This window comes from Mirounga leonina, unplaced genomic scaffold, assembly GCF_011800145.1.
Source record: "Mirounga leonina isolate KUSES-001 unplaced genomic scaffold, KU_Mleo_1.0 Mir_201, whole genome shotgun sequence".
In the NCBI taxonomy this organism is placed as follows: domain Eukaryota; kingdom Metazoa; phylum Chordata; class Mammalia; order Carnivora; family Phocidae; genus Mirounga; species Mirounga leonina.
The window spans coordinates 21336822-21364786 of NW_023270504.1; the positions used below are offsets into that span (position 1 = coordinate 21336822).

At 42.4% G+C, this 27965-nt stretch overlaps 1 pseudogene; it reads right to left on the reverse strand.

Moving 5' to 3' along the window:
• Positions 1-1431: 1431 nt before the first annotated feature.
• Positions 1432-27271, reverse strand: LOC118025428 (annotated as a pseudogene).
• Positions 27272-27965: the final 694 nt, after the last annotated feature.

Here is a 27965-nt window from a genome sequence, read left to right on the forward strand (position 1 = left end):
AGGTCATGATCCTGGAGTCCCGGGATCGAGTCCCGCATCGGGCTCTCTGCTCGGCAGGAAGCCTGCTTCTCCCTCTCCCTCTCCCCGTTTGTGTTCCCTCTCTCGCTGTGTCTTTCTCTGTCAAATAAATAAATAAAATCTTTAAAAAAATTAAAAAATAATAAAATAAAATAAAATGGAAGTAGAGATTTTGGAAGAAACAGAGCAAGAGTCAGACAATGTTTGTCCTGATGCCTATTGTGTCCAACTCTCCTGGGACATCTTTGGTCAAATTCCCCCTCATGAAACAGTACAAATGGACCCCTACCAGATGCAAATCAAAACCACAATGAGCTATCACCTCACACCTGTTAGAATGGCTGTCATCAGAAAGACAAGAGATAACAAGTGTTGGGGAGGATGTGGAGAAAAGGGACCCCTTGTGCACTGTTGGTGGGCATGTAAATTGGTGCAGCCACTCTGGAAAAAAGTGCTGAGGTTCCTCAAGAAATTGAAAATAGGACTACCACATAAACTAGTAATCCCACTTCTGTGTATAAATCCAAAGGAAAGGAAAACAAGATTTCACAGAGATAATCTGTACTCCCATGTTCACTGCAGCGTCACTCATAATGGCCAAGATACGAAAACAACCTAAGTGTCTGTCCGTTGATGGATGAGTGGCTAAAGTAGATGTTATATATATATTTGCCAGAAAGCAAAATGAAACTTTGTTTCTTTTAATTAAGCATGATTCAGAAATTTCAGGGAACAGAGATACAGAGATCAATCAAGAGGTATTTCTCCAGTTCCTTTAATTCTCTACCTTATGAAGATATTCAGTAATATTGAGGTAATACACTGATTTTAGTCTTCTGTGAGGAGATAATGTTTCCAAGCATCGAAGCAGTTCTGAACATCCATTGGATTGGTCTTCTTGGCACACACAGAGGGTTTTGCATGTAACTCTTACCTAAGAGAGATGACTGCTTCAGGCATGCATCAGGGAGCTGCATGTAACCCTTACTTCGTGGACATGACAATCAAAAAGATGGCTAGTAACAAGTGCTAGCGAGGATGTAGAGAAATTGGGACCCTCATGCATTGCTGGATGGAATGTAAAATGGTGCAGCTGCCTTGGAAAACTGTTTGTGCCTCAAAACATTAAACATGTAATTACCATATGACCCAGCCATTCCAATCCTGGATATACACCCAAAATAATTGAAAACATATGCTCACACCAAAACTTGAGCACAAATGCTCATAGCAGCATTATTCATAGTAGTCAAAAAGAAATAACCCAAGTGTCTCCCAACTGATAGATGAATACACAAGATGTGGTATATATGAGCAATGGATTTCCTCTTTTGGTTAAAAGTTAACTTAGGAAATTTTTAAAATTTTTGGTGGTCAAATGATCCTTTATTGAAATGTTTTCCTTTGTAGTTCTTAACTAGCGGGGCATTCCACTGCATCACTGTTGACGTCACCTATGACGTCATGAGGGTGGTGGCCATCAACATTGCTGCCCACAAACTGGGATGTCCCCAGGATCTCTTTAATGGTTCCAGAGAGTTCTCTGGCTAAAGAATGGTGCCATATCTGTCGGGCAATGTTGACAATCTCATCAAAAGTGATATTTCCACTGTGCTTCATGTTTTTCTGCTTCTTTCTGTCCCTTGGCGGTTTCCTTGAGGGCTTTGATCATCAGGGCAGAGGCAAAGGTCCCACTTCGATCTGGGCCTGTCTGTTCTGAGTGGTCAGTTTCATCGTCATCCTCAGACCCTTCCAATCACCGGTTGCCTTGATGAGGTCATCACCAAACTCTTTTGGAGACAGACCCAGCGGGCCGATCTTCGGGGCCAGGGCAGTCGTGGCACCGACTTCGCCACCGGTGCACCTCAGGTACACGACTTTGATCTCGTTGGGGTCAAACTTAGGCGGCGTGGCGGAGGCGGCTGGTGTCGGATGAACCCGGATTCGGGGCGGCCCAAGATAGTTGCACCTTCGCCTGCTCCAAGCCAAAACCCAAAAACTTACATTTTAATTTTAAAATTAATTTCTCTTGCTTTAGACTGAGAGAGAACATGAGATAATCTGCTCGATTTATGATGTCCCCAACTAATGACAAAATATTGAATTATTAGAAATATTTCAGGCATACAAAAAATGAAGGCATATCGTTTTGAAGCATGTATAATTTTGAACATATTGATTAACTCAAACTTGTTTATTAAATTACTAAGCTCTCTATATTTATGTATTTATCCTGCCTGTCAAAGAGTCAAACATGTTAAAATTTCCCGCTACAACTGTGTTTCTGGAATTTTCTTCAAATGTTTCTATTGTATTTTGCTCTGAACATAGTGTTTATGGATAAAATCACATGACTCATCATGGTGCAGCTTTATTGATAGAATGGTGGTCTGGGGCTTACTTACTGCTTTTGCCCTACATTATATTTTGTTCAGTATTACTTCTTGCTTTGTTTTTATATTCATTCCTCAGTATATCTTTGCCTATCTGCTTTCAACTTTTTTTTTTTTGTCATTTTGGCTCGAGTATGTTTTGTAAACACATGATTGTATGTATCTGCGTGTGCATGCATAAGTATGTATTTAACCAGTCTGAGAACTACTGTCTCTTGATAGGAGAATTTAAGAAGTTCAACCCATTTTCATTATTATAAATGTACCTGTTACTCTAGCACGTTATACATATGTTTTGTTTTTACTCATCATTGTTTTCTGAGTTACAACTGATAGACTATGCTTTGTTTTGCTTATAACTTCTTCAATAACTTTTGAAATTATCCAACCACGTTTCTCAAATTTTCAATTGAATAAATCAAAGAATGAGTACATTTAACGGCATAAACATGAAACCATATGTGCATTGAAAAACATCACAAACTAAAGGATAACTAACTGGGAAAGTTAGTTGCAAACGGAGATTGGGCCCGCCAAAATGTAGTTTCAGCGTAGAGACACAGAAGAGAAACAGACAATGCACAAAATTAAAAAAATTAAAAGATATAAAAGTCATACAAAAATAATCAAAGTCAATCGTAATCAAAGCAGTTTTTGAAAAGCTGGAAGTATTCAAAAAGTTCTTTACCCTTTGACCTATCCATTTTTATTCGAGGGCTCAGTCCTAAGGATGTAACTATAAACACAGACAAAAATTTATCTTCTAGGCTGCTTATCAGTGTTTTAAAGAACTTTTTTTTTTTAATTGGACACAACCTGAATATTTGTCTATGCCAGTTAGCTTCTTGTAAGTTGCAAGGAGCAGATACATTCTCACGTTGTCCTTTGTGTTGCAAGAACATATGCAAAGCAGAGAAAGAACAAAATAATCTCATCAGCCACAGAGCCAGGAACAGGACACGCAGACCTCAAAGAGCACTAAAAAGCTATTCTGATAGCAAGCAGCTCTATTAATCTTGTTATCTTGTCCCTTAAAGAGTCGATGTCTGTTGCTTTCTAAGCAAGGCTCTGCTATTGGGATGACCGAATTTCTCTCTGTTGCTGCCCCTTCTGCTTCCAGTTCTCTTTTCCCTAGCATCTAACTCAGTTTCTAGGCTATTAGCTCTCTACAAGCCTCTCTATCTCGTTGGCCTTTGCTTACTCGTGCTGTGCAGTCTTCCGATAGGTTTCTCATTACTAAGGCTCTCTGATTCGGGATCTATGTGCAGCCAAATTAGTAAAAAGATTGACATTAAACACAGACCCAATCACGCTGCTTACGAAAGTGTTTACTCTGTAAGTATTAATGCTCTTGAAAGCACCGCACGGATTTCAGGCTACTGTCTTAAGGTCTTTTGTAATTTTATTTCAAGTTTTTCCTAAAGAAGCAAGCCATGGTAATTACAGAGCCCTCGGGAAATACAAAAAACATACAAGAGAATGAAATGACCCACAATCCCATAATCCAAAGATGGCAATTAATGACATTTTGGTGTTTTTCTTAAAGCTCTTTGACCTGCCTGAGGTAATTTCTTTTTTTTTAATTCTTATGTTAATCACCATACATTACATCATTAGTTTTAGATGAAGTGTTCCATGATTCATTGCTTGTGCATAACACCCAGTGCTCCATGCAGAATGTGCCCTCCTCAATATCCACCACCAGGCTAACCCATCCTCCCACCCCCCTCCCCTCTAGAACCCTCAGTTTGTTTTTCAGAGTCCATCGTCTCTTATGGTTCGTCTACCCCTCCGATTTCCCCCGCTTCATTCTTCCCCTCCCGCTACCTTCTTCTTCTTCTTTTTTTTTTCTTAACATATATTGCATTATTTGTTTCAGAGGTACAGATCTGAGATTCAACGGTCTTGCACAATTCACAGCGCTTACCAGAGCACATACCCTCCCCAGTGTCTATCACCCAGTCACCCCATCCCTCCCACACACCCCCACTCCAGCAACCCGCAGTTTGTTGCCTGAGGTAATTTCTTTCCCCCCTTTTTCTCCCTAATGTGAGGGGGGCGGATTCTGTTATTTAAATAACCAAAGATTAGAATATTTATGACCAAATATAAAAATGAACTAAATTATACATTTTTGATTATGTGCAACATGGGAGATCCAATATGACCAAAAATAGGGCATCAAACACTTTTAGTATCTTTCCACTTAAAATACAACTTCAGGCCTCCAGTCCTATTCGCTTGTTGCTTTTGCATAACGCTGAGCTGAACCTTACCTTGAAATTGCACATGAAAATGAAGTTTGCCCGGAGAATACATGGTGTAAATGGGAAGACTAGGGACATGTTTGACCTATGTAAGGGCTCTCAAGGATGTTTAAACACTTGAACGGCATTCTTAAGTGTTTATATACTCATTAATTACTAGTTTTCAATGACTCTTCTTCTGCTTGTTAGTTTGTCAAGTAGAGCAAAGAATAGGGAGAGAGGAAAATAAGTTCACATTCTGAGGCATGCTTCATAATCCCAAACCAAAGCACGCTATCTAGTGTTTTCTTCATTGGCTTAATGGTCCAGGTTGTGTCTAGAGTTACTAAATAAACATTTGTTGAGTGAAACCAAACCATTGAATCTTCGAAGTCCCATTCAAGATGAAGAGCATAACTCAGGATTTAACTCTCTCGTCCTCTCCTTTAGGAAGCGCTGTCTGTTGTCCAACCAAATTTTACATTCCTTGACCACATTTCTCCTAACAAGCATCAGTCTCTTATTCTGGCTTCTCTGTAAGTCTTTGTTAGTAGAGTCTAAGCTCCATTTTTACTGCATTTTCAATTTATAGCATAATATCTAGCCCCCAACATTTTCTCAGTGGATGTTTGTTGGTTGAGTGGATACATCAACGTGCAGGCTACTGGTTACATTAGAATTTTTAGATTTCTAAAATTTGAGACCATATTCTTTTATTCTCCATTTCTTTTAGGGCTTGCTATTCTGCTTTTGTGAGGTGGTGATTACCCTAATGATTACGTGAAGTCATTATACTGGGTGAAGCAAGACACGAAGAGGATCTTACCAGGCAGCTAAAATAGTTCTCAAGGAAAACCATAGAGGTAGATCTGTATGTGTGGGCAAGCTATACCTAAATTTGGAAACTTTGTACAGGCACTAAGCAAAACTGCATTGTATCAACATTATCAGGTAGAAATCAATTCATGTTGTCACAATTAAGCTAATCTATTTTAATATATTCTGTAAGGCAGACTTATCCTTAATTAGAATACTTTTCAATCTTTTTCATCCTTTCCAAGCGGTAAAGCTTTTATTAAGCCAAGAATATAAAATCTTTTTTTTTTAAGGATTTTATTTATTTAATTGACAGAGAGAGACACAGTGAGAGAGGGACCACAAGCAGGGAGAGTGGGAGAGGGAGAAGCAGGCTTCCCGCCGAGCAGGGAGCCCGATGCAGGGCTCCATCCCAGGACCCTGGGATCATGACCTGAGCCAAGGCAGACGCTTAACTGACTGAGCCACCCAGGCGCCCCAAGAATATAAATTCTTAACAAGGATCTAACATCTACTAAATATTTTTAAATTCTCTTTCCTTAAATTCTCAATACATTTTATACTTCTTATTTGGCACTTTTCACAGTGACCAGTCAGTGGCATAAAGGGTGTATGTGTTTGTGTCCTCACAAAAGAATGAACACTGAGATGGTAAGAACCACTTTCTCATTAATATGGTACCACCTTTATCCTATATTAATACATTTCTCATGAAAGAATCATGGTAATTTTAATCGAACCAAAATAATCTCATTTCTTTGCAGAGAATCACTGCATAATCACCCTAGAAAAGGCAATACTATAGGAATAAAAACCAGATGCCAGGGGTTGGTGGAGGGGAGCAGTGGTTGACTACAAAGAGGATTCATGGAGGAATTTTCAGGCTGATAGAGCTGTTCTGTATGATACGGGGTGGATAATGAGTCTGAATTTGTCAAAATCCATAGAACCATACATCATAAAGAGTGAACTTCAATGTATACAATTTTTTAAAAGATCCACCAGAGGGGCGCCTGAGTGGTTCAGTCGGTTAAGCATTTGCCTTCAGTTCAGGTCATGAGGAGTCCTGGGATCAAGCCCCGCGTCAGGCTCCCTGCTCAATGGGGAATCTGCTTCTCCCTCTCCCTCTCCCTCTCCCCCCTGCTCATGTTCTCTCTCTCTATCAAATAAATAAACAAAATCTCTCAAATAAATAAATAAAATCTTAAAAAAAAATCCACCAGAATGTTAGGGGATCCCAAGATGGTATGCAGACTTTGACAGATGGATCTAACTATATTACAAATGTATGATAGAACATCAGGAAGGGGTTGGGGGAGAAAGAGCTCATCTAAGTAACTTTGGAAACCACTGTTTGGACTTGGAATTATCAGGCTAAAGACAAAAGATGCTATATGCAAACACTGTTCTCCAGTTAGTAAATTTGTTCCTCATGGGGTTATGAGTTAACAATTCTGAAACTGTTTTACATGTAAAGTGAGTAATAATGGACAAACAAGATGATGGATAATGGGGCCAGGTTTTCCACTATCAGAGAGGGAAGTTATAGATAAGCAAAGGGAAGACAGTAGAAGAAACCCTATGGTACTAGATTAGAGTCAGGGACACAAATATAAACTCATATTTAATTTTAAATACATATATCTCATATATCTCCATATTTAAATTATGAACATATATAGCATACATCAGTATGAACTCGTATTTAACTTTAAATATATTAAATATTTGAATTAAATACATATTTTATAAATTAAAATTTAGAAATTAAATTATATTTAAATATATTTAAAGTTAAATATGAGTTCATGCTGATGTATGATATATATGATATATATATTCACACAGATGATATAGAAATAATAATAGTTACATGTATAAACATGGATTGATATATTTCACATATGTTATTTATATCTTATATATATTACATATTATAATAGATATAGAAATAATAGCTGTATCTCTATATATTATATATTATAATAGATATAATAGATAGAGAAATAATAGATATGTGTAGAAACACAAGTTAATGTATTTTTCTTTTCTTTTTTTTTTTTAAGATTTTATTTATTTATTTGACACAGAGAGAGAGAGAGACAGCTAGAGAGGGAATACAAGCAGGGGGAGTGGGAGAGGGAGAAGCAGGCTCCTGGCCGAGCAGGGAACCTGATGCGGGGCTTGATCCCAGGACCCTGGGATCATGACCTGAGCCGAAGGCAGACGCTTAACGACTGAGCTACCCAGGCGCCCCAAATTAATATATTTTTCATATATTATTTATAATACGTTATTTATGTATTATTTTATGACGTCATAAGATGTCATAAGACGTCAACTTTATGTACTCATAACTATATGTATTTTATATATCTATATATTCTAGTTCTGTTCCAGAGAACTAGAAAGAGTGACACCCAGTATAGGATTGCCAGAGAAAATGCAGGAAGCCCAATTAAATTTGAATTTCAGAAGAACTGAATATGCACACATACATAAATCTCTAACTGAGCAAAATATCTGTGGAAGGGTAATGCCAGGGAACTGGAACTGAGTGGCTGGGGACTGAGGGGAAGAAGGTTGCTTTTCGCTATACACCCTTTTACCTAATGCATATGTTTCCTACTCATGAAATAAACAATTCAACAAGCAAAAGCTTATAGGTGCCTCAGTAAATAAAGATATTTTCTAAAAATTGGGGGGAAAATAACGTTTTAAACCTTCTCTGCTTTTTAGGGAAATCTTGTACGATTGTTCTGTAAGCCCCAGAGCCCACTGTTCTCTCTGCATGAGTAGGTGTTTTCTGCCCTTCTGCAGACAGCTTGTGGTCTTGGGCAATGTAACCTTTCCTTCCCAGACCTTCTTCCTGGCATAGAGGAAGGGAGACAGGCAGAGGATCTGGACGGGGAGACAGCAGGAGGATGTGGTCCTGGGGATAATGGCCATTTAATCAAAGTCTCCCCTTGAGTTAAGAGAAGTGAGACTCTTATTCTCAGCTGTTGACACATGAAAATCCCTTAATTAAACTCAGCCTGGCTACCTGTGCCAATCATTTCAGGCTAGAGACAAGGCAACATGCTTTACATGATGTAAAGGAAACTGTTTTTTAACGGAGGGAATAATTAGCCTGTGCAATTCACTGTCACAGAATCACATAGAGACAAGGTAGCTTAATATAATTTTAAAAAGATAAAGAAAAAGAAAAGGCAAGCTTTCAGCCCGACCCGGGTAAGAATGGCCTCCACCGTGACAGTGCAAGCCAGGGTGAAGCTTCCAGGTCTCTAGAGGCATATGGTAATCGTCAGAAAGGAATGCTGAGGTCAAGTGGGATTTCTTCCCACTGAGCAAGCGCAGAAAAAGGTAGACCAGGGGACTGTATGCCTCCTGCAGGGCCGGCTACACCAGAGTGGTGAGCCAGAGATACCTGGAGAGAAAGTAAATAGTGCAGCGAAACTTCTCTTTTGGTTCAGCCTTGCCACAACAAAAGGACCTGCCAAGGCTTGGCCAGCGGGCTGGGCTAAGAGAGCCGGCTTTCTCTGCTGTCCATGGAACTGACTGGGGCTGAAGTCCCTGAAAAGGGAGATGGAATGTCACAGCCCGACTGTCCTACGCCCAGCTCCGCAGACATGGAGCATGGACCAAGCTTTCCTCCCCTTGTAGGGACCGCCGCCCTCCTCGGGAGAGACTTCTATGTAGAGGACAATGCCCTCAGTTTGATATGAAAGTTACAGGGCTGACGAGCAGAACTCTTGACGCCTTTACTCCAGTCTTGTCTCCTGAACTGCAGGAAGTCATGTAGAAAGACGTCAACTTTATCAAGCCTTGTGGGGAAAAATATATTCTTCTCCACGTTCATGTCCCTCTTCTTTGCTCTCGCTTTTTTTTTTTTTTTAAAGATTTTATTTATTTATTTGACATGGAGAGAGAGAGAGGGAGAGAGCAAGCACAAGCAAGGGAACGGCAGGCAGGGGAGAAGCAGGCTCCCCGCTGAGCAGGGAGCCCCATGTGGGGCTCGATCCCAGGATGCTGGGATCATGACCCGAGCCGAAGGCAGACACTTCACCGACTGAGCCACCCAGGCATCCCTCTTCTTTGCTCTCTTACGTGAAGGGAAAACTTCCTCACCAAGTGCTCAGATCTCACTTCCTCAACAGGTGCTCAGATCTCACGGCCTTGGTAAGGATCGGCTGGAACTCGGCATCCTGCACTTGTGTGTGGGCAAGAAGAAAAACACTTAAAGACCCCTCACCTCATGTAGCTCAGAGAATGCAGTGCCTGCACCATCCCTTTAAAACAACGCCAACACCACTAACTAAACCAGGTCTTTGATACTGCGGTGAGCTTCAGCCACAGATACCTTTTCTTTCTCTGGTTTGTGTTGCGGAGAATGGAGGGTTGCCCCTTAGCAACTGTATTGCTTTCCTCGTGTTGCTATTTGTCAATGCTTTTATATGATTTCATTTCTCCTGTGCTGCTGGCTGGCAAGGTTAGCACTGCGCTATTGGTAACAAGCCACCGCGTCTGCCCCTGTGCAGCCCCAGATTCTTTGCCGAGGGAAAAGGAATAATAATTGTGAAAAGGGGTACGACAAAGAGAACAGCTCCAACAGGGCGGGGGAAAATGTTCCATAGCTTCATGATGACTCACCTGTGAGGTCTCTACCTTCTGTGTTAGGGCTTAAGTAATCAATCATCTCCTCCACCTCAGTGGATTGGAAAGAAGGCTTGAAATCAAGAGACTTTGGTTGGAATTCTGACTTTGGCACTTGTATTCTTAGTACAAATTACTTAATATCTCTAAAATTGCATGTCATCATTTATAAAATGTCATTAAAAATGGCTCTTGACAGGGGCACCTGGGTGGCTCCGTAGGTTAGGCGTCTGCCTTCCCCTCAGGTCATGATCCCGGGGTCCAGACTACCTGCTCAGCGGGTAGTCTGCTTCTCCCTCTCCCTTTGCCCCCTCCCCACCCCTGTTTGTGCGCTCTCGTGCTATCTCTCTCTCTCTTAAATAAATAAAATGGCTATCAACAAAGATGTTGTGAGGAAGAAATAAAGGAATTAAAATTCCTGCCAAGACCATTTTCTCATTAAGTGCTTGTTGAGTCTGAATGAAATTGCTCCTGAGTCTTAGCATTATCCTTTTTCAAGTATCTAGATTTGTTCTTGTCAAAGACAGTTTCTGACTGTTACAGGTTTGCAGTGGAAGGGAATACCCCACAGAGATGCTGAAGTAAGTTTACAAAGGGTTTTGAAATATTCAGCAGGACAGGTCAGTGGTAGAAGAAAAGGATTATTTGGGGAGGAGCTGGTATGTCACTCCTTACGTATGTGACTTGTAAACACTTAGTAAGGAATCAGTTACACTATGGCATTTGATACTTCTATGTTCAACAAGTGTTAGTGGACTTAATTTATTAGCATACAAAAAGGACACAAAGCCAATCGTTTTTCTATCTGCTTATAGCTTGATAGTTTTTAAATTCTTATGCGAAAAAATAAATTCTTATCCATTTTAAGAAATCTCATAGAAATTTTATTTTCAAATTCTAAAAAAATGATTCCTCTCCAACACCCTTGAATACCTATGACAGACTAGATTAATATCCCCTTTCTCTCGAAATAATATTCATTTGAACATATTTGGCTAAAAACATGTGGAATTCCTAAGTAAGATAATACAGAAAATCATAGAGTTTGCAAACTCTATGTTAAAGACTCTTGGGATTTAGTAAAGTGGAGAATAAAAAATGTGTATAACTTTCACTTTGGCCTAACTTCCTGTGATCCCTAGTTTCCTGGCCCAGATGTTAAAGACACAAAAATACCATTGTCTATGGGGCACAACTTCTCAGTTGTTTCTGCCCTATTTCATCAAGCACAGGATCATCTTCTCCAACCCATGCTTTCTGGGCTTCCCACTGCAGCAAGGCCTGTCCTTGCAATGCCCAAAGCCTCACGTGGGCTCATGGGCTCCATCTAGTGTTCACTACTCAAATAATCCAAGACTCAATGTTTTCGAGGTGGGTTATATGACATTTGATCCAACCTTTGTTTTGACCTATGGGGAAATCTAGACCTAAGGAAGTGAAGCAAAGCGTGCTTGGCACATAGCTGGTTAGTGGTAGAACTGAGGCTACACCTCCAAGCCCCCTGTCTCAGCTACATTCACTGTATTCCCACTCCCACCTGTCCCTCCTCTGATTTTACCCAGGTATGCACTGTACAATGCAGTTTGACAGTGTGTTACTCTCCAGGAATGTAAACATATTGACATTCAATTCTAATGTAAAAATAAGCAGGACACATAAAAAAGAACTTTTGAAATGATTATAGATATAGCAATAGAAAAAGTTACATACTCTCATTGGATGTATGTAAAGGTTAGTATGCTTTTTTTTTTTAATTTTTAAATTTTTTTTAGAGAGGGGGTGTGGTGAGGGACAGGGGGAAAGAATTCCAAGCAGGCTCCACACCCAGTGTGGAGCTAGATGCAGAGCTCGATCTCATGAGCCCGAGATCATGACCTGAGCCAAAATCAAGGGTTGGATACTTAACCAACGGAGCCACCCAGATGCCTCAGGTTAGTATGCTTTAAATTTCAACAGTAAGCTTTGTTGAATTAATGAAAGGCACAGCAGACTTTGGTGTAGGAAGAGTCAGTGGAGGAGATGGAAACCCATTATCTTCTCAAATATGAAGGAGTAGATAAGAGGGAGGAAGTTCCTAGGATGCAACGTTTCAGGAATATGGAATACGGAAATAACAAAAAAGCATTCATATGATAAAGAGGGTGGTTGGAGCCCCTAGGCAGATATCAGGAATTTTTAAAATATTTTTTTCTATTATCTTACTTATTGATAGATTGTTAAAGGGACTGTATAAGTTTTGACATATACTTACACCAAGAAAGCCATTGCCATGGTGGAGATAATGAATATATCCATCACGCCCCAAAGTTTCCTGGTGCCCTTGGTAATCCTAACTCTTCCCTCTGGCCCCTCCCTGCTCAGTCAGTGATCTGCTTTCTGTCACTATAGATGAGTTTGCATTTTCTAGAATATTAATACATTTAGAAGTTTTATTTTAAAACAACTTCAAACTCAGAAAAATTGTAAGAATAGCATAAGAACCTCTATACATCCTTCATCAATTGTTAACATTTCCCACGTTTGTCTTATCGTTCTCTCTGTATACTTATGCATATTATTGTTACTATTTTTTTTCCGAACCAGTTGAGAGCAGGGCAGACATGATGCGCCATTACCTTTTATTACTTATAAACAAGGACACTTATATAACCAGAGTGAAACCATCAAGATCAGGAAATGAATATTGCTGTAATATTGCCCTCTGCCAATACACCCATGGACCCCTTTCAAATTTCAAAAGGCATTTCAGTAATGCTCTTTATAATTTCAGAACCCAACCCAGGATCATGTGTTGTATTTAATCATTATGTCTTTTTTACTCTCCCTCAATCTGGAACATTTCCTCATTCTTTCCTGGCTTTTCACAACTTTGACTTTTTTTTTTTTTTTTTAAACAACAGGCTAATTACTCTGTAGCATGCCCCTCACTTTGGGTTTGTCTGATGTTTTCTCGTTATTAGATTCCAGTAATGCAGTGTTGGCAGGAATTTCATGGAAGGGATGCTGTGTTTTCTCAGTTTATCAGAATAACTTAATGTGGGCTTATCTTGTTACTGATAATGTTATATTTTATCATTTGATGATGATGGTGTTGACTAAGTTTGTCCATTTTAGTTAATTAGTAAGTATTTTGTACTCATTACTTAATAAGCAGGTAAATATTTTGGGGAGCTCTTTTGAGACTATGTCCATATCTTCATTAAATGTTCACATGCTGGTTTTAGCATCTAAGGATTCTATCTAAATTAGTTATTACTGTGATGGTTGCCAAGTAATGATTTTCTAATTCCATCATCCCTTCTATATTTATTAATTGGCCTTCCACCATAAAGTAGAGCTTTCTCTTTTTCCTCACATTTATTAGTATTATTTATATCCATATGAACTCATGAATTTTAATTTTTTCAGTGGATTATAATCATTTAGTGTCATTATTAATTTTGATGCTCAGACCGTCCCAGATTTGGCCAGAGGGAGCCCTGTTATGCTGGATCCTGTGCCCTTGAAGCATGTCCTCCTATTTCTCTGAGTGCTTCTTTACTTCCTGGCACATAATTTCCAGACTCATCTTGTTCTTTTCCTGTCTTAGCCTTGGAATCAGACATTTCTCCAAGAAGCCAGAAACTGAGATTTGGATGCCAGGATGCTCATGGCAACCGGGGTGCCGTTGCTTCTCAACCCTTCTAAATGCGCATGGGTAGGACATACAACACATCCATACACGGACATCTATTTCTATATAATCTCTCTCTCTTTTTTTTATTTTTTAATTTTTTTAGAAAGAGAGAGTGTGAGTGGGGAGAGGGGAGGGGGAGGGGAGGGGACGAAGGAGAGGAAGAAACATAAGCAGGCTCCACATCCAGCATGGAGCCCGACTCGGGGCTCAATCTCATGGCCCTGAGATTGTGACCTGAGCCGAAATCAAGACTCAGATGCTTAACTGACTGAGCCACCCAGGCGCCCCAACATCTCTCTCCGTCCCCCCATCTACCTCACCACCACATTATCTATCTTAAAAAACCATGACTGCACACCAATACCTCCAATTCCAGTCCAATCCCACAGTTTCTCCTTTCCACGCACGTTATGCCTTTCTCCAGCAATGAGAAACTGCTCTGGACTGTCCTCTGCCTATTTACTCACTTGCTTATTAATCCTCTTGCATGAAACCAATCTCCCAGCTGTGCTGGTCCTGCTCTGCAACCCAACTCTGAAAAAGGGAAGGTGAAACAGGAAATGATTTCTCTCTTCTCCTTCCCCATTCTCTACATGCACAGTATTTAATTTTCTCTTTTAAATATTGCCCCAATCCATTCTCTCCCCTCGGCTCTACCCCCACGGCCTGAGTTCAAGCCTTTGACAGGTACTGCTTCTCCTGGTCTTGCTTCCCAAAGCAGCCCAGACGATCTTTCGGAACACAATGTGACCCACTGTTCCTCTCCTTTAAACTCTCCAACGACTCCCCATTGCCCACGGAGTTAAGTGAAACTCTCCTAACCTGCCATGACCCAGCCCCGGTCTGCACCTCCTTTGTCATCTCGGCCTCTCCCTCCCTTGTACCTTCAGTAGAAATAAATTTGTGCAGTTGTCTGCATATACCATGCTCGGTCTCTGCCATTTCTGCGTCAGGCTCCTGTGATTCAGCAACTTCTGCTCCTGGACCTGCCTTTACAAACCCTGCTTAGTGTTTCTGCCTCCAAGAAGCTTCTCTTGACACCCTTTCTCAACAGTTAATTGCTCCTTTCTGCTAGTCCTATTCCTTGTATACATATTTATGACTGCCCGTGCCCCTCTCCACTATGTGTTTGCTTGCATGGCTGTCTCAGTCCAGGGGACAGGAAGAGACTCATGTGGCATTGTAGTTCTAGGATCTAGCCTAGTTTCTGCCGTGAGCTAGATAGTTAATAGATGACATGGCAAAGGAGAATTTAGGGATATGGCACTTTCTTGGCTTGCTGGATGCATGACTCCAATCTCTGCCTCTGTTGTTACAGGTCCTCCTCCTGTGTGTCCGTGTCTCTCTCCTTGGAAAGACACCAGTCATTGTGGATTTAAGGCCCACCCTGATCCAGTGTGACCTCATCTTAACTTGATTATCTGCCAGGACCCCATTTCCAAATTAAGTCACAGTCACAGGTTCTAGGGGGACATGAAGTCTGGGAGGACACTATTCACCCCAGTACACATAGCTTTCACTGGGGGCAGTGGAGAGCACCCCCTCATTCAGGACACATGTCACATGTCAGGCCTACCCTGGTCATGGGGAACGTCACCGCCTTTGCCGTTATTCCCTAGCTTCTCACCCAGAAAGGAACACTTGGAGAAACAGTTGTTGAGAATCCCTTGTAAAGGACATCACACTAGCATAAACTACTGAAAGAAGTTTCCTTCAAAGGAGCCTGTAGAGATCTGGCAATGAATGTTTCAGGAGCAGTGGCAGTAAGATGGGGATTAGACCACGGCTATAGACAATGTAGCAACTGTGAGCCCAGAGGAGACGCTCTTTAGGCAACTGGATAAAGTAATATTCTTAAAGAATTTGCTCAGAGACCAGGATTGAATACAGTTGTTACCTACTCCACCAGCCAGCCTGCCCCTGAGATCTGAAGTCATAGGAAACATAATGAACTGAAATCAGCAGGGATTCTCCCTCGGCCCCGCACACAGTCCCGTGACCAAGAGATTGGTCCGGCTGAATCCTCTCAGGGTGTTTTTGTCTCCTGTGGGCACTTTTACCCCTAAATCCCAGATCATGGCTTCTAGTATCTAGGCTGCAGAGATCTGTTACTGACTAGCAGAAGGCTGTAAAGGACAATGCAGGCGGTGAGGGGTGGGGTGGTTGGCGGTCAGCGTTTACCGAATTCTGCTGCTCGGCCTGTACCCACCCCTCAAACCTCTACCCACCACCCCCCAACCTGGCATCTGCCCAGGAGCATATGTCCCCTGCCGCTTACTGCTGCCATGAATCCAGGAAACGGGGGTGGTGGGTGCCTTCTGGTTTCTCATTGAGGATGTGGAAAGTGATGCTGCAGGGGTCAAACGTAGAGAACCCTCTAAACCATTTGAGAAGCTGCATTCCCAAGGCATTTGCCAAATGGATTTCAGCAGGAGCAGTAACAGTAACAGCAGCTATGGCTCCCCCCAAAAATCCAAAGCAGTGTTAGTCTGTGCAATGTTAACACCACTGTCCCATGAATACGTTTCCAAAGAAGGCTGGAGGCAGGTGGCTCCCCGCCAAGGGCACCGAGCTGCAGGGAAAGGAACAGTAGGAAGCTGTGCGTTGTATGCCGCTTGCTGATCAAGAGTCATGCTGTTTCCTGTGCTAAGGGAGTTGTGTGGTCTCCGTGGGGCACTGGGAAGCCTTGGGTGGGACCGCTTAATCTTAGGTCTTACTCATCATTGACTTAATGCTAGCTTTATTCATTTCATTATACGTTTATTGTGTTTTTACTGTGTTCTGGATCCTGTGCTTAATCATAGAGGGCTCACAGAGAGCAGTTAGGCTGCCTTTGTCCTGAAAACGCTCACAGCCCGCCACATGGTTGGGATCAAGGCGGGCTGAGCACCCACTAGACACACGGCGCAGGCACGTGGGAAACAGAGAAGGAGAGAAACAAAGTTCGTTTTGTTTTAAAAAATGGTATGCTTCCCTACCAAAGCATACAGTCTTTTTTTTTTTTTTTTAAGGATTTTATTTATTTATTCAACAGAGAGAGACACAGCGAGAGAGGGAACACAAGCAGGGGGAGTGGGAGAGGGAGAAGCAGGCTTCCCAAGGAGCAGGGAGCCCTATGAGGGTCTCGATCCCAGGACCCCGGGATCATGACCTGAGCCGAAGGCAGATGCTTAACAACTGAGCCACCCAGGCGCCCCGCATACAGCCTTTTAATTGTAGAAAGTACAAATGTTATTGTTCAATATTTAGGACGAATTGTTGAATTTGTAGGCTTTAAACTGGTCCGGTAAAGGGTGTGAAAAATCTGTACATAATTAACTCTAATACAAGACAGAATGTGATCAATACCATAAGGGAGTGCCAAAGTGCCGAAGTATTGAGAGACAGAGGGACCCCAAAAAGTCTTAATGGAGGAGGTGCTGACTGAAGTGGCCTTTGATGGACAGGTAGAAGGGGTTGGAGCATGTGGTCTCTGAATTCATTCAGACTCTTTCCCACTGATTTGCTGTGTATTGGCAGGCGGAATGGGGAGGATGCTCCAGGCAAAGGGACTATTTGCGGAGCAGAGAGGCATGCTGCGGGAACCGAGTTTTCCTTTATGCTTGGAGAAGGCACACAGCAGGTCAAGGATCTCAGGGTCCAGGTTGGTCTAGTTCGGTTGCAGCAGGATGGGTTCTTTTGGACCTCCTTTCCTCTTTTCAGTCTCAGGCTTTGTTTCCAACAGGAAAGTCTGGAGAGACTGCTTTCCTCTCCAAAGGGCAAGGTGAAGGCTGGCGTCTGGTAAAGTAGAGAGAAACCCCTGTACGGCCTTCTTGTTTGATGTGCTGAGCACTCAGCTCCACTGTCAGTGTTCCTAGACGGCTTCTGTGTACTTAGAGCTGACCTTTAGAGGATGACATTTGAGCATGCGGAGCCGAGCTTCCTGTGCAAAATACAACAAGTTCGTGATGGTGTCCAGAGCTGCAGACATTCCTATTTGTCTGTGAGCTGCATGACTAATGTGGTTGGCCTCATTAAGAATGAAGTGGGCACATGAGAATGTTTTCAAGGGCATCAACTGGTGCTGTGTGGACAGAGGAGAGCCACCTGTGAAAATTTCCCAAAGCTTCTTCCTGGTGCATGGTAGACTCTGGTTCAAAGTGTGCTCTTGTCCGGGGTGCCTGGCTGGCTCCCTCGGAAGAGCTTGTGACTCTCTTTTTTTTTTTTTTTTTTAAAGATTTTATTTATTTGTTTGAGAGAGAGAGAGACAGCGAGAGAAGGAACACAAGCAGGGGCAGTGGGAGAGGGGAAGCAAGCTTCCTGCCGAGCAGGGAGCCCGATGCTGGGCTCGATCCCAGGACCCTGGGATCATGACCTGAGCCAAAGGCAGTCGCTTAACGACTGAGCCACCCAGGCGCCCCGAGCTTGTGACTCTTGATCTTATAGTCATGAGTTTGAGCCCCGCGTTGGGTCTAGAGATTACTTATATAAAGACAACTTAAAAAAATAATAAAAACAAAAAACAAAGGATGCCCTTGTCCTCAGCATTTTATGCATCGTGGTGCAGATCCACACCCCTGGGCCCAGCTCCCGATATGGTGCTGCTCTCCTCTCTTCTGGAGAATCCCTGTCTTTCCCTTTGTGCCCTTAAATGTTACTGAAACTCTCATGTGCATTTTATTCACAAGGTTATGATGGCTTCTTCCCATCCAAATTTATTTCCTCCTTGATCTCATTCCTTCTGCCCTATTTCCGTTAAGGGTGAAAGCCAATATCATCTACATAAGGAAATTTCTATTTACTTGAAGGGTTCAGTTCTTTTTTTTTTTTTTTTTAAGATTTTATTTATTTATTTGTCAGAGAGAGAGAGTGAGCCCAAGCAGGGGGACAGTCAGGCAGAGGGAGAAGCAGGCTCCCCGCTGAGCAAGGAGCCAGATGCAGGACTTGATCCCAGGACCCGGGGATCATGTCCTGAGCTGAAGGCAGATGTCAACCAACAGAGGCGCCCCTTGAAGAGTTCAGTTCTAAGAGTCATGTGCCCCAGTGACAGACATTCTGGGTAGTCACAGAAAAAGAGGGAGGTATGCATAAGCATACCATAACAAACTCAACAGAGCAGTTTAAAGATGAAGATGGTTCGTGTTACTTTTTAAGGAGTTCAAAGAGAAAACATTTGCAAATTTAAAACATACTTACACATGTATTCCTCTTGGGGACTTGCAAACAGAGTTTTGCAAAATAACTCTGGCTGCCAGTTAAGACTGGAAGAAAGTGTTAGATGTTAAAAACTGTTAACTGTTCATGGACCAACATAAATTGAATCATGGGGTGGGGGGTGTTTTTACATTTGCATTTACTTGATACTGCTTATCTCCACTCCTCCTTTGAATATGCACATTGACTTTGGATTTCTGTAAGATTTTCCAGCACATTGTATGTGAATGCAAAGATGAGGGAAGAGAAGCTGATTTGGTGGTAAGAAGCTAACTGTGTGACCATGGCCATTTATTTGACCTCTTCCAATACTTCTTTCCTTGCTTTTAAAATGAGGAAATTGGACTAAGCATCTTTCCATCTTTAGCAATCCGAGATTAACAGGAGAGAACACTATATAGAAGAGAAAATATAGTAGACTTTTGAACAACATGGGTTTGCACTGCGTGGATCCATTTACATGTGGATTTTTTTTCTAGCATTACAATACCATACTGTAAATGTATTTTCCCTTCCTTATGATTTTCTTAGTAGCATTTTCTTTTCTGTAGCTTACTTTATTGTAAGAATACCGTATATAATACATGTAACATACAAAATATGTGTTCATCGACTGTTTATGTTATCGTAAGGCTTCCCATCAACAACAGTCTGTTAGCAGTTAAGTTTTCAGGGTGTCAAAAGCTATTTTCAGATTTTCAACTGCACCGGGGTTTGGTGCCCCTAACGCCCATGTTTGTTCAAGGGTCAACTATAGTGTCTTAGGAACCAGTCCTGGCTTTGATCCTCACAGCTGTGTGATCTGAATGAGATCATTTCTTTTCCCTGGACCTCACTTCATCTGTAGAATTATAAGATTATCCTCTATAGTCTTTATTCCCCTCAGCTGTAATGTTTTGTGATTTTCCTCAGTTAGGGTAAAAGTCTTATCCTTCCCTTTTTGCATTCTACGCCCGCTTTGGGGGGAGAGGAGAGGGAGCTGGGAGAGGCCTGCTACTAATCATTAATTTTCCCTCCATCCCTCTCTATTTTGTCCTCTCTCTCTTCCCCCTCCTCCGCTTCTCCTTCCCTCCCTCCCCTACTGTTCTTCCAGAAAACTGGGAAAGTCTCCACATAACTGACTTTGCAGGCCTAGCTTTCCACAGTGAATTCTGAGACCTGGGTGTGGGTGGGAAGAAGAGTAGAAATCCTTAGGTCTTTGCTTTGTTTTTAAGACAGTTTTATAAGCCCTGTGACTTGTAGATGACTAGGCTTTCTGGGCTGTCAACACTTTGAGCCTTGCATTGCTTAGGAATACATTTGGCTGAAAGTGATACAGAAAACCTAAGTAGCAGTGGCTTTAAAAACCAGAGGCTTATTTCTTCCTCAGGCAATAGTCCAAGGTTTGCAGTCGACGGCTGGCTTGGCAGCCATGAGCCATGAGGTCCTCAGGATCCCAGGCTCCTTTGGCCCCCCATCCCACCATCCCTGGGATGTAGCTCTTGACCTTTTGATCCAGGCCAGGTAATTCAGAGGGGAAGTGAAGAAGAGGCCTGGAAACAGCCACCCTGCACTTATGCTCACACCCCAATGGGCAGATGACAGCCACATGACCGCACCCAGCTGCAAGGGAGGCTGGGAAGTGAAGCCTCCTTTCTGGGTGGCCAGGTGGCCAGGTATCCAGGCAAAAATTGAGGACTCCTGGGGGTGCCTGGGTGGTGCAGTCAGTTGAGTGTGGGACTCTTGGTTTCAGGTCAGGTTGTGATCTAAGGGTCCTGAGATCAAGCCCCACATCGGGCTCCCCGCTCAGAATCTGCTTGAGTTTCTCTCTCTTCCTCTCCCTCTGCCCCTCCCCCCATGCTTGTGCTCTCTTTCTCTCTCTCAAATAAATAAGTAAGTCTTAAAAAAACACTGAGGACTCCTGCCACCTGGGGAGAAAGGGAAAATGGGTATTAGGGTCAACTAGCCATCTCTGCTCCTACATCCCTTTGGCTAGCAAGTCCCGGATATATTCCCTCAATAGTTAGAGGGGAGGAGGCGTGAGTCCTGGGATTTCTAATATCCAGCATGCTTTTATTTTTCTTCATTCTTTCTTGTCCTAAAAGACTCTTGGCCACTCCTTCTCGGCAGTGCCATGTCCCAAGAGCTCTGAGCCATTCATGTATTTACTTATCTACACATGTTCGTGGAGTGCCTGCTCTGTGATGGGCACTGTATTAGGCGAGGGGACCGGAAGGATAGACAAGGTCCTTCCCCTGAGGAGTCTGCAGTTCAGCAGGCAGAAGCGGACATGTAGACCAGTTGCCCTTAATTGGTATAGCAGCACTGATAGATGCTTGAACTAGGTATAGTGGTATAGAAAATACAGGTATAAAAAAGAAGTTGGGGCGCCTGGGTGGCTCAGTCGGTTGAGTGGCTGCCTTCGACTTGGGTCATGATCTTCGGGTCCTGGGATTGAGCCCCATGTCTGGCCCCCTGCTCAGTGGGGAGCCTGCTTCTCCCTCTCCCTCTGCCTGCCACTCTGCCTACTTGTGCTCTCTATCTCTCTGTCAAATAAATAAATAAAATCTTTTAAAAAAAAAAGAAGTAGTTAATTATAACTTCAAAAACAGTTATGAAGGAAATGCTTTGTAAAGGAAGCCTCCATTAAACTGAGTGTTTAAAGTTAAATTCCAAATAAATAAATAAATAAATAAAGTTAAATTCCTTGGATGACGGGGAACAGGGCATCCCTATCTTTTTTCTCCCTTTTTTACTTCCTCTCCCGTGACTAAGATGTTTTGCTTATAACCACCTGTATGGAAATAGAACAACTTGGCTGCTGTTCTATTAAAAATACAGTATCGTTGGCCAAGTTCAAGGTACCAACTTGCATATTCATACACATAGCAATTGCTGTAACCTTGCCTCTTAAGAAAACTAGACCAGGGGCGCCTGGGTGGCTCAGTCGTTAAGTGTCTGCCTTCGGCTCAGGTCATGATCCCAGCGTCCTGGGATTGAGCCCCGCATCGGGCTCCCTGCTCTGCGGGAAGCCTGCTTCTCTCTCTCTCCCACTCCCCCTGCTTGTGTTCCCTCTCTCGCTGTGTCTCTCTCTGTCAAATAAATAAATAAAATCTTTAAAAAAAAAAAAAAAGAAAACTAGACCAAATAATTACCAAAGCCGATCAACTACAGAAATATCCAAACCTTAATTCTAGGTAAAGCTTACAGAATATGCCACAATGTAAACTCTGGTGGTGGTGGTGGTTGGGGGTGTCTACAGAAGAGGTAAAGCAATCACTTTTACATGGAGAAATTACTGGCTTCTATACATAAGTCGTTGTAAGCAAGATAATGGAATATGGCTTCACATTTACTGAATTGTTGAGCCATTGTCTGCTCAACTACTAACAATCGGTTTAAAGCGTTTTTTGTTCCTAATTATGCAAAGGGGAGTGAAAGCTGAAACAGAGACATTGATGAGCAATAAAACTTGATGTTTAAGAGAATATAATTTATCACCCACAGTGTGAAATTTTGGAAGATTAAAAATATGTTGTTCATTTCACCACAAAAATTTAAGACTGCTTAAATTCTTTCAGTTAAACCAGCCAAGTTGAACTTTCAAGTTCTTACAAATTCTTCCCCATGAATTTTTGTTGATTGACCAAGTCAGCAAGAGCATTCTCCGTTTTTTTCCTGAAGTTTTAAAATAGCATTTTTCTATATATAAAACTTACCTTAGGCTTCCTTATGTATTATTTCTACTTTACAATTTTAAACTCCTTGGAGAATTTTTTTCAAGTATAAAATTCAATTTTATAAACATGTATTCATTACTTAATAAAGCAAGAGAAACTATATAAAGCAGAGGTCTACAAATTTTTTCAATAAAGGGCCAGAGAGGCAATATTTGAGAATTTGCAGGCCCCATACAATCTGTTACAGATTCATCTTTGTTTATGTCTTTTTTTTAAACAACTTTCAAAAATGTAAAAACCATTCTTAGCTTGTGGACCATACGAAAGTAGGCCTCATTTGACCTGTGGGCCTTTTTGCCACCCTCTGAAAAGCCTTGATTTGAAAAATTTTACATACCTACAGGGGTGCCTGGCTGGCCCAGTCAGTGGAACTTGTGACTCTTGATCTCAGGGTTGTAGGTTCGAGCCCCTCCCCCACGGTTGGGTGTGGAGATTACTTTAAAAAAAAATTTTTTTTTAAAAAAGATATTTATTTATTTGAGAGAGAGAGAGAAAGGGAGAGAGAGACAAGTGGGGTGGGGAGGGGCAGAGGGAGAAGCAGAGGCTGAGCAGGGAGCCTGACCTGGACTTGATCCCAGGACCCTGGGATCATGACCTGAACCAAAAACAGATGCTTAACTGACTGAGCCACCCAGGCACCCCTAAAAAAATAAGATCTTTTTTTAAAAAAATAGAAACTCTTACATACCTACAAATAACTATAATACAAAGCAGATGTGTGAATGCTATTCAAGAGATGTACAAAACGTGTGAGTGTGCAGAATCTGGTCCTTTTCAGTGTTATCTTTCCTAGCAATGGCATCGTGTGTAGCCTAAGCAACTAAGGAAGACTCTCTGGGGCAGGATGGCCTGGATGGGGTTCAGGGCTGTGGCAGGGAGGAGCCGCAGCAAAGATGGAAGATGAGTTACAAACACAGGCACTGATCAAATAGGTAAATAAATTAAGGATACTGGATACTGTCTGAGAAAGAAGTGACAATACAGGAGAAAACCAAAATCATCCCAGTGATCCATGGTGTCAGACTGAGTTTGGAAGTATCAGTAAATTCATGGTTTTCAGTAGGTAGGTGGATAGACAGATATAGGTGTAGATGTAAATGTGATTGTGTGTATGAGTTTGTGTCTGGGTGTATGTGTGTGTGCTCCTTAGTTCTGTCCATTGAGAGGGCCTGACAGCTGCAACAGCTCAGTAGCAATGAACCCACCTCGTGTCCAGATTGTCACTTCTAAATACTATTTTCATGTGAAAGACACCAGGACTCCTCAAAGTATTGGCCGAGTCCAGGGCTAGGTAGAGAAAATACAAGATGGGCCTAGAATATCTCGCTGTGCCCCCAAACAAGGAAATGTGCAAAACAAACAACAACAATAACAAAAACAGCAACACTAAAAGCTATGAACAAATGGCAAAGAGCACAGGAAGCCAGCTTGAATGGGCACCCCCTTTTTATTAAGCCTTCAGATGTTTCTAAGCCTAGTGGTCTGTGGACCTCACTTTCAAAACCACAGGTCCAACCTCTGAGTTGTCCCATTTCTTGTCATTCCCTTCCCCTGCACTGCAGGTGCTACTGTGGTTCTGTTGGCTGAACTGGTTCCGGGTGATTAGGAAAGTCAACAGGGAACTGTTTGCGGAGTACTTTTAATAGAGTGGGAATCTGTGGAAAGCAGATTACAATGGGCTGAAGAACAGAAAGAGTCAGAAGCAGTTGAAGAGTTTGTTCTTGAAAAGACAGGAGGAAAATAAAATATGGGCAAACACACTGGGAAGGTTTGAGGTGGAAAGGTGGGACCTTGTGGGACTAGGGGTTGGAAAGGCCCATGTGGTCAAGAATGGAGACAGTGCTGGGAGTCCTGTTATTTGAGACAACATGGATAGATCTTGAGGGCATTATGCTGAGTGAAAAAAGTCAGAGAAAGACAAATACTGTGTGAGCTCACCTACCTGTGGAATCTAAAACAACAACAACAACAACAAAAACCCCCCCACCACCACCACCAACAAAAAACCCACCACCACCACCACCAACAACAAAAAACAACAACAAAAATAAAAAAATCCAAACTCATAGAAACAGAGAACAATTGGTGGTTGCCTAGGTGAGGGTTGGTAGGGAAGAGGGATGGGCAAAATGGGTGAAAGTGGTCAAAAGGTACAGACTTCCATATGTAAAATAAATACATCTGGCGATGTAATGTACAGCATGGTGACTCAGTTAATAATACTGTATTGTGAGAAGATTAAAAGGTACAAACTTCTGGTGATAAAATAAATAGGTCCCAGGGATGTAACATACAGCATAGACAGATGGTGACTGGACTTGTGGTGATCACTTCGTAATGTATATAAATGTTGAATCATTATGTTGTACACCTGAAACTAATATAATACTACATGTCAAATACATTTCTATGAAAAGATACTGTATTGTACGTTTGAGGGTTGCTAAGAGAGTAAATCTTAAGTTCTCATCACAAGAAAAAAAAATATTTGTAACTCTGTGTGGTGGTGGATGTCAACTCAGGGCAAACAAGAGAATGATTGAGGTTCTGGCTGCTTCCAGAATCACAGTCTTAAAATTGGAGGGATAGAAGAGACAGATCAAACTCAATTTGATACTTAGGTCCCCTCTGTGACGTCCCTGCCAACTGATAGGAAATTATTACCCCTGGACCACCCCTTCACATTTTCGGCCAGCTCGGACTGTTCTTCCTCTCTGTAATTTGCCCCACTGTCTAAGCATGCTCTGGGGGTAGACCTTATCCACCTTCTACATGGGAGCCCTATAAGTGCTGGGAGATGCCAAGCTATTGCCACCAAGTCTTCTCCAGGGTTAGCATCCTTTCTGATGAAAGGTCTTTCATGGTCTTTCTGATGATTCTTTATTTCATGTCCTGCCTTTATTCCTGTTTCCCTCCTCAGATAGGATTGTGTTTTCTTTGTTGTATATCTCCTTCTTGTAGTTCTCATAGAACGGCTTGATCAGTGCAGAAAAGAGCAGAATCACTGTCTTTTAACGTCTAGATGTGGTAATTTTGCAAAGATAGCCTAGAATTACATTAGCTTTTGGGGTGGGAGAGGGGTATGGGAGGTAAAGGGGTGTTGACTATTGACAATATTGTTTGCTATGTACTAAAATGTTCATATATTCTCTTCGTGTCCTTCTGCTAAGCCATGTTGAATCTAAGATGTTTTAGTGGCTCATTTGTACCTCACTGTTCTGTTGATTTATTGGAAAACATCATGAATATGGAAGAGAGGAGTTAAGATCACGGAGTAGTAGGAGGACCCTATGCTTGCTCATCCCTTGAAGACAGCAAGATAAATATCAAATCATTCTGAACACCCAGGAAATTGATCTGAGGACTAAGAGAACAAACTGCACAACTAGAGGGAGAAAAGAGGCTATATTATGGAAGGTAAGACATGAGGAGATATGACTTGGGGGAGAAAAGAATCCTCAATGCTGCAAAGGGGAGGGACCCCTGATCAGGGAGAAAGGAGAGAAAGGAGAGAGTGAACAGAGTGCAGGGCATTGCACAAGAAAAACACTTCCCCAAAACCCTTGATGGGGAAAACCAGAGGGCAAGTTTACTGCAAGTTTTTACCAGCAGCGGAGCTCAAAGACTAAAGTTTTAGAAGTCTGCACCATTGCCGAGGGGAGCCTGGCGGGGTAGTGGTGCTCCTGTGGAGAAGGAAGGATGAGGTCCAGGAGTGGACAGTGTGGTCTGAGGCTCCCCTGGGTCACACTGGGAGAGACAGTTCCCTTTTTGGAGTGCATTTGAGAGAGGTGGCGCTGTCTCGCAGGGCACAAAAGAGCCAGAGAGCACCATTACTCTGCCCCATTCATTAGCATACAAGCAGGATGCTGGCTTTTTGTTGCGTTTTACCATAAACTCCAAGCCCCTGCACATAGGTGTGACTGCCCTTCTGGGACAAACCAGCACCAGCCACAGTGCTGTGAAACCCTCCCCCAGAGGATCAGTGCATGTCTGTGCCATGCCAGCTCCCTAAAATTTGGAGTTTGGAAACTCAGCTGTCTTGCCTGAGATAAACCAAGGAGCACTGCACTGCCAGGTGGGCAGATGGCTTGGACACAGACAGGGTGAAGGCAGATATCTGAGGGAAGTCTGAGACAAACAAGAAAGATTGTTCACTCTTTTGTGAGGGCTTGCTGAACAGCGATGGGAGTGAACTGCCCTCTCGGGGGAGGAGAGAACCAGCTGATGCCATTTTTGCCCCCGCCCATCAGCATGGACAGACTTCAGTGAGCAGCACAGCACCTACAGTGGAGGCTTGAGCCTCTTACACCAAGCCCCGCCCCCTGCTCTCTGCAGGTGCTGCTGAGCTAGGGCAAGTGTGCCTGAGAGTCAGAACAGCAGTGGGCCCCTCCCCCAGACAACCAGCACAAACACCCTGTATGCACCAAGTCTACTGACCATAGAGTGCTGCAAAGCTTCAGCTCTGGGGGAAATAGGATCTAGCCCCTTTAACAAGCAGACCCAAACTCACCTAGTTAAAACTCACCGTACACTGGACGAGGTCCGAACACTGCCCATTGCAAGGAGAAATTCTGCAGAGGACTGACCTGAGGGAAAGAGCAGCCAAAACACAAGAGCAGAGTGCACACAGCATACACTAGAAAGACTTCTTGAAATGCCAGGCCCAGGACCTCTTCTTAAAATAGCCATTACTTTCAGGAGCAGGAAACATACAGGCTTTCCCCACACACAGAAGGCAGAGACCTAGACAAAATGCCAAGATAGAAGAATCCACCCCAAAAGAAAGAACAATAAGAGGTCATGGCCAGGGATCTAATTGAAACAGATATAAGTAATATGCTTGAACCAAAATTTAAAACAATAATAATAAAGATACTAGCTAGGTTTGAAAAAAGCATAGAAGACACCAGGGAGTCCCTTGCTGCAGAGATAAAAAACCTAAAAACTAGTCGGGCTGAAATAAAAAAATGCTATAACTGAGATGCAAAACTGACTGGATGTAATGACCATAGGATAGAAGAAGCAGAGGAATGAATAAGTGAAATAGAAGATAAAATTATGGAAAATAATGAAGCTGAAAAGAAGAGGGAAAGAAAAACATTGGAACACGAATGTAGACTTAGGGAACTCAGCAACTCCATGAAGTGTAATGACATTCATATCATAGGAATCCTAGAAGAAGAAGAGAGGGAAAAGGGGGCAGAAGGTTTATTTGAGCAAATTATAGCTGAGAGCTTCCCTACTCTGGGGA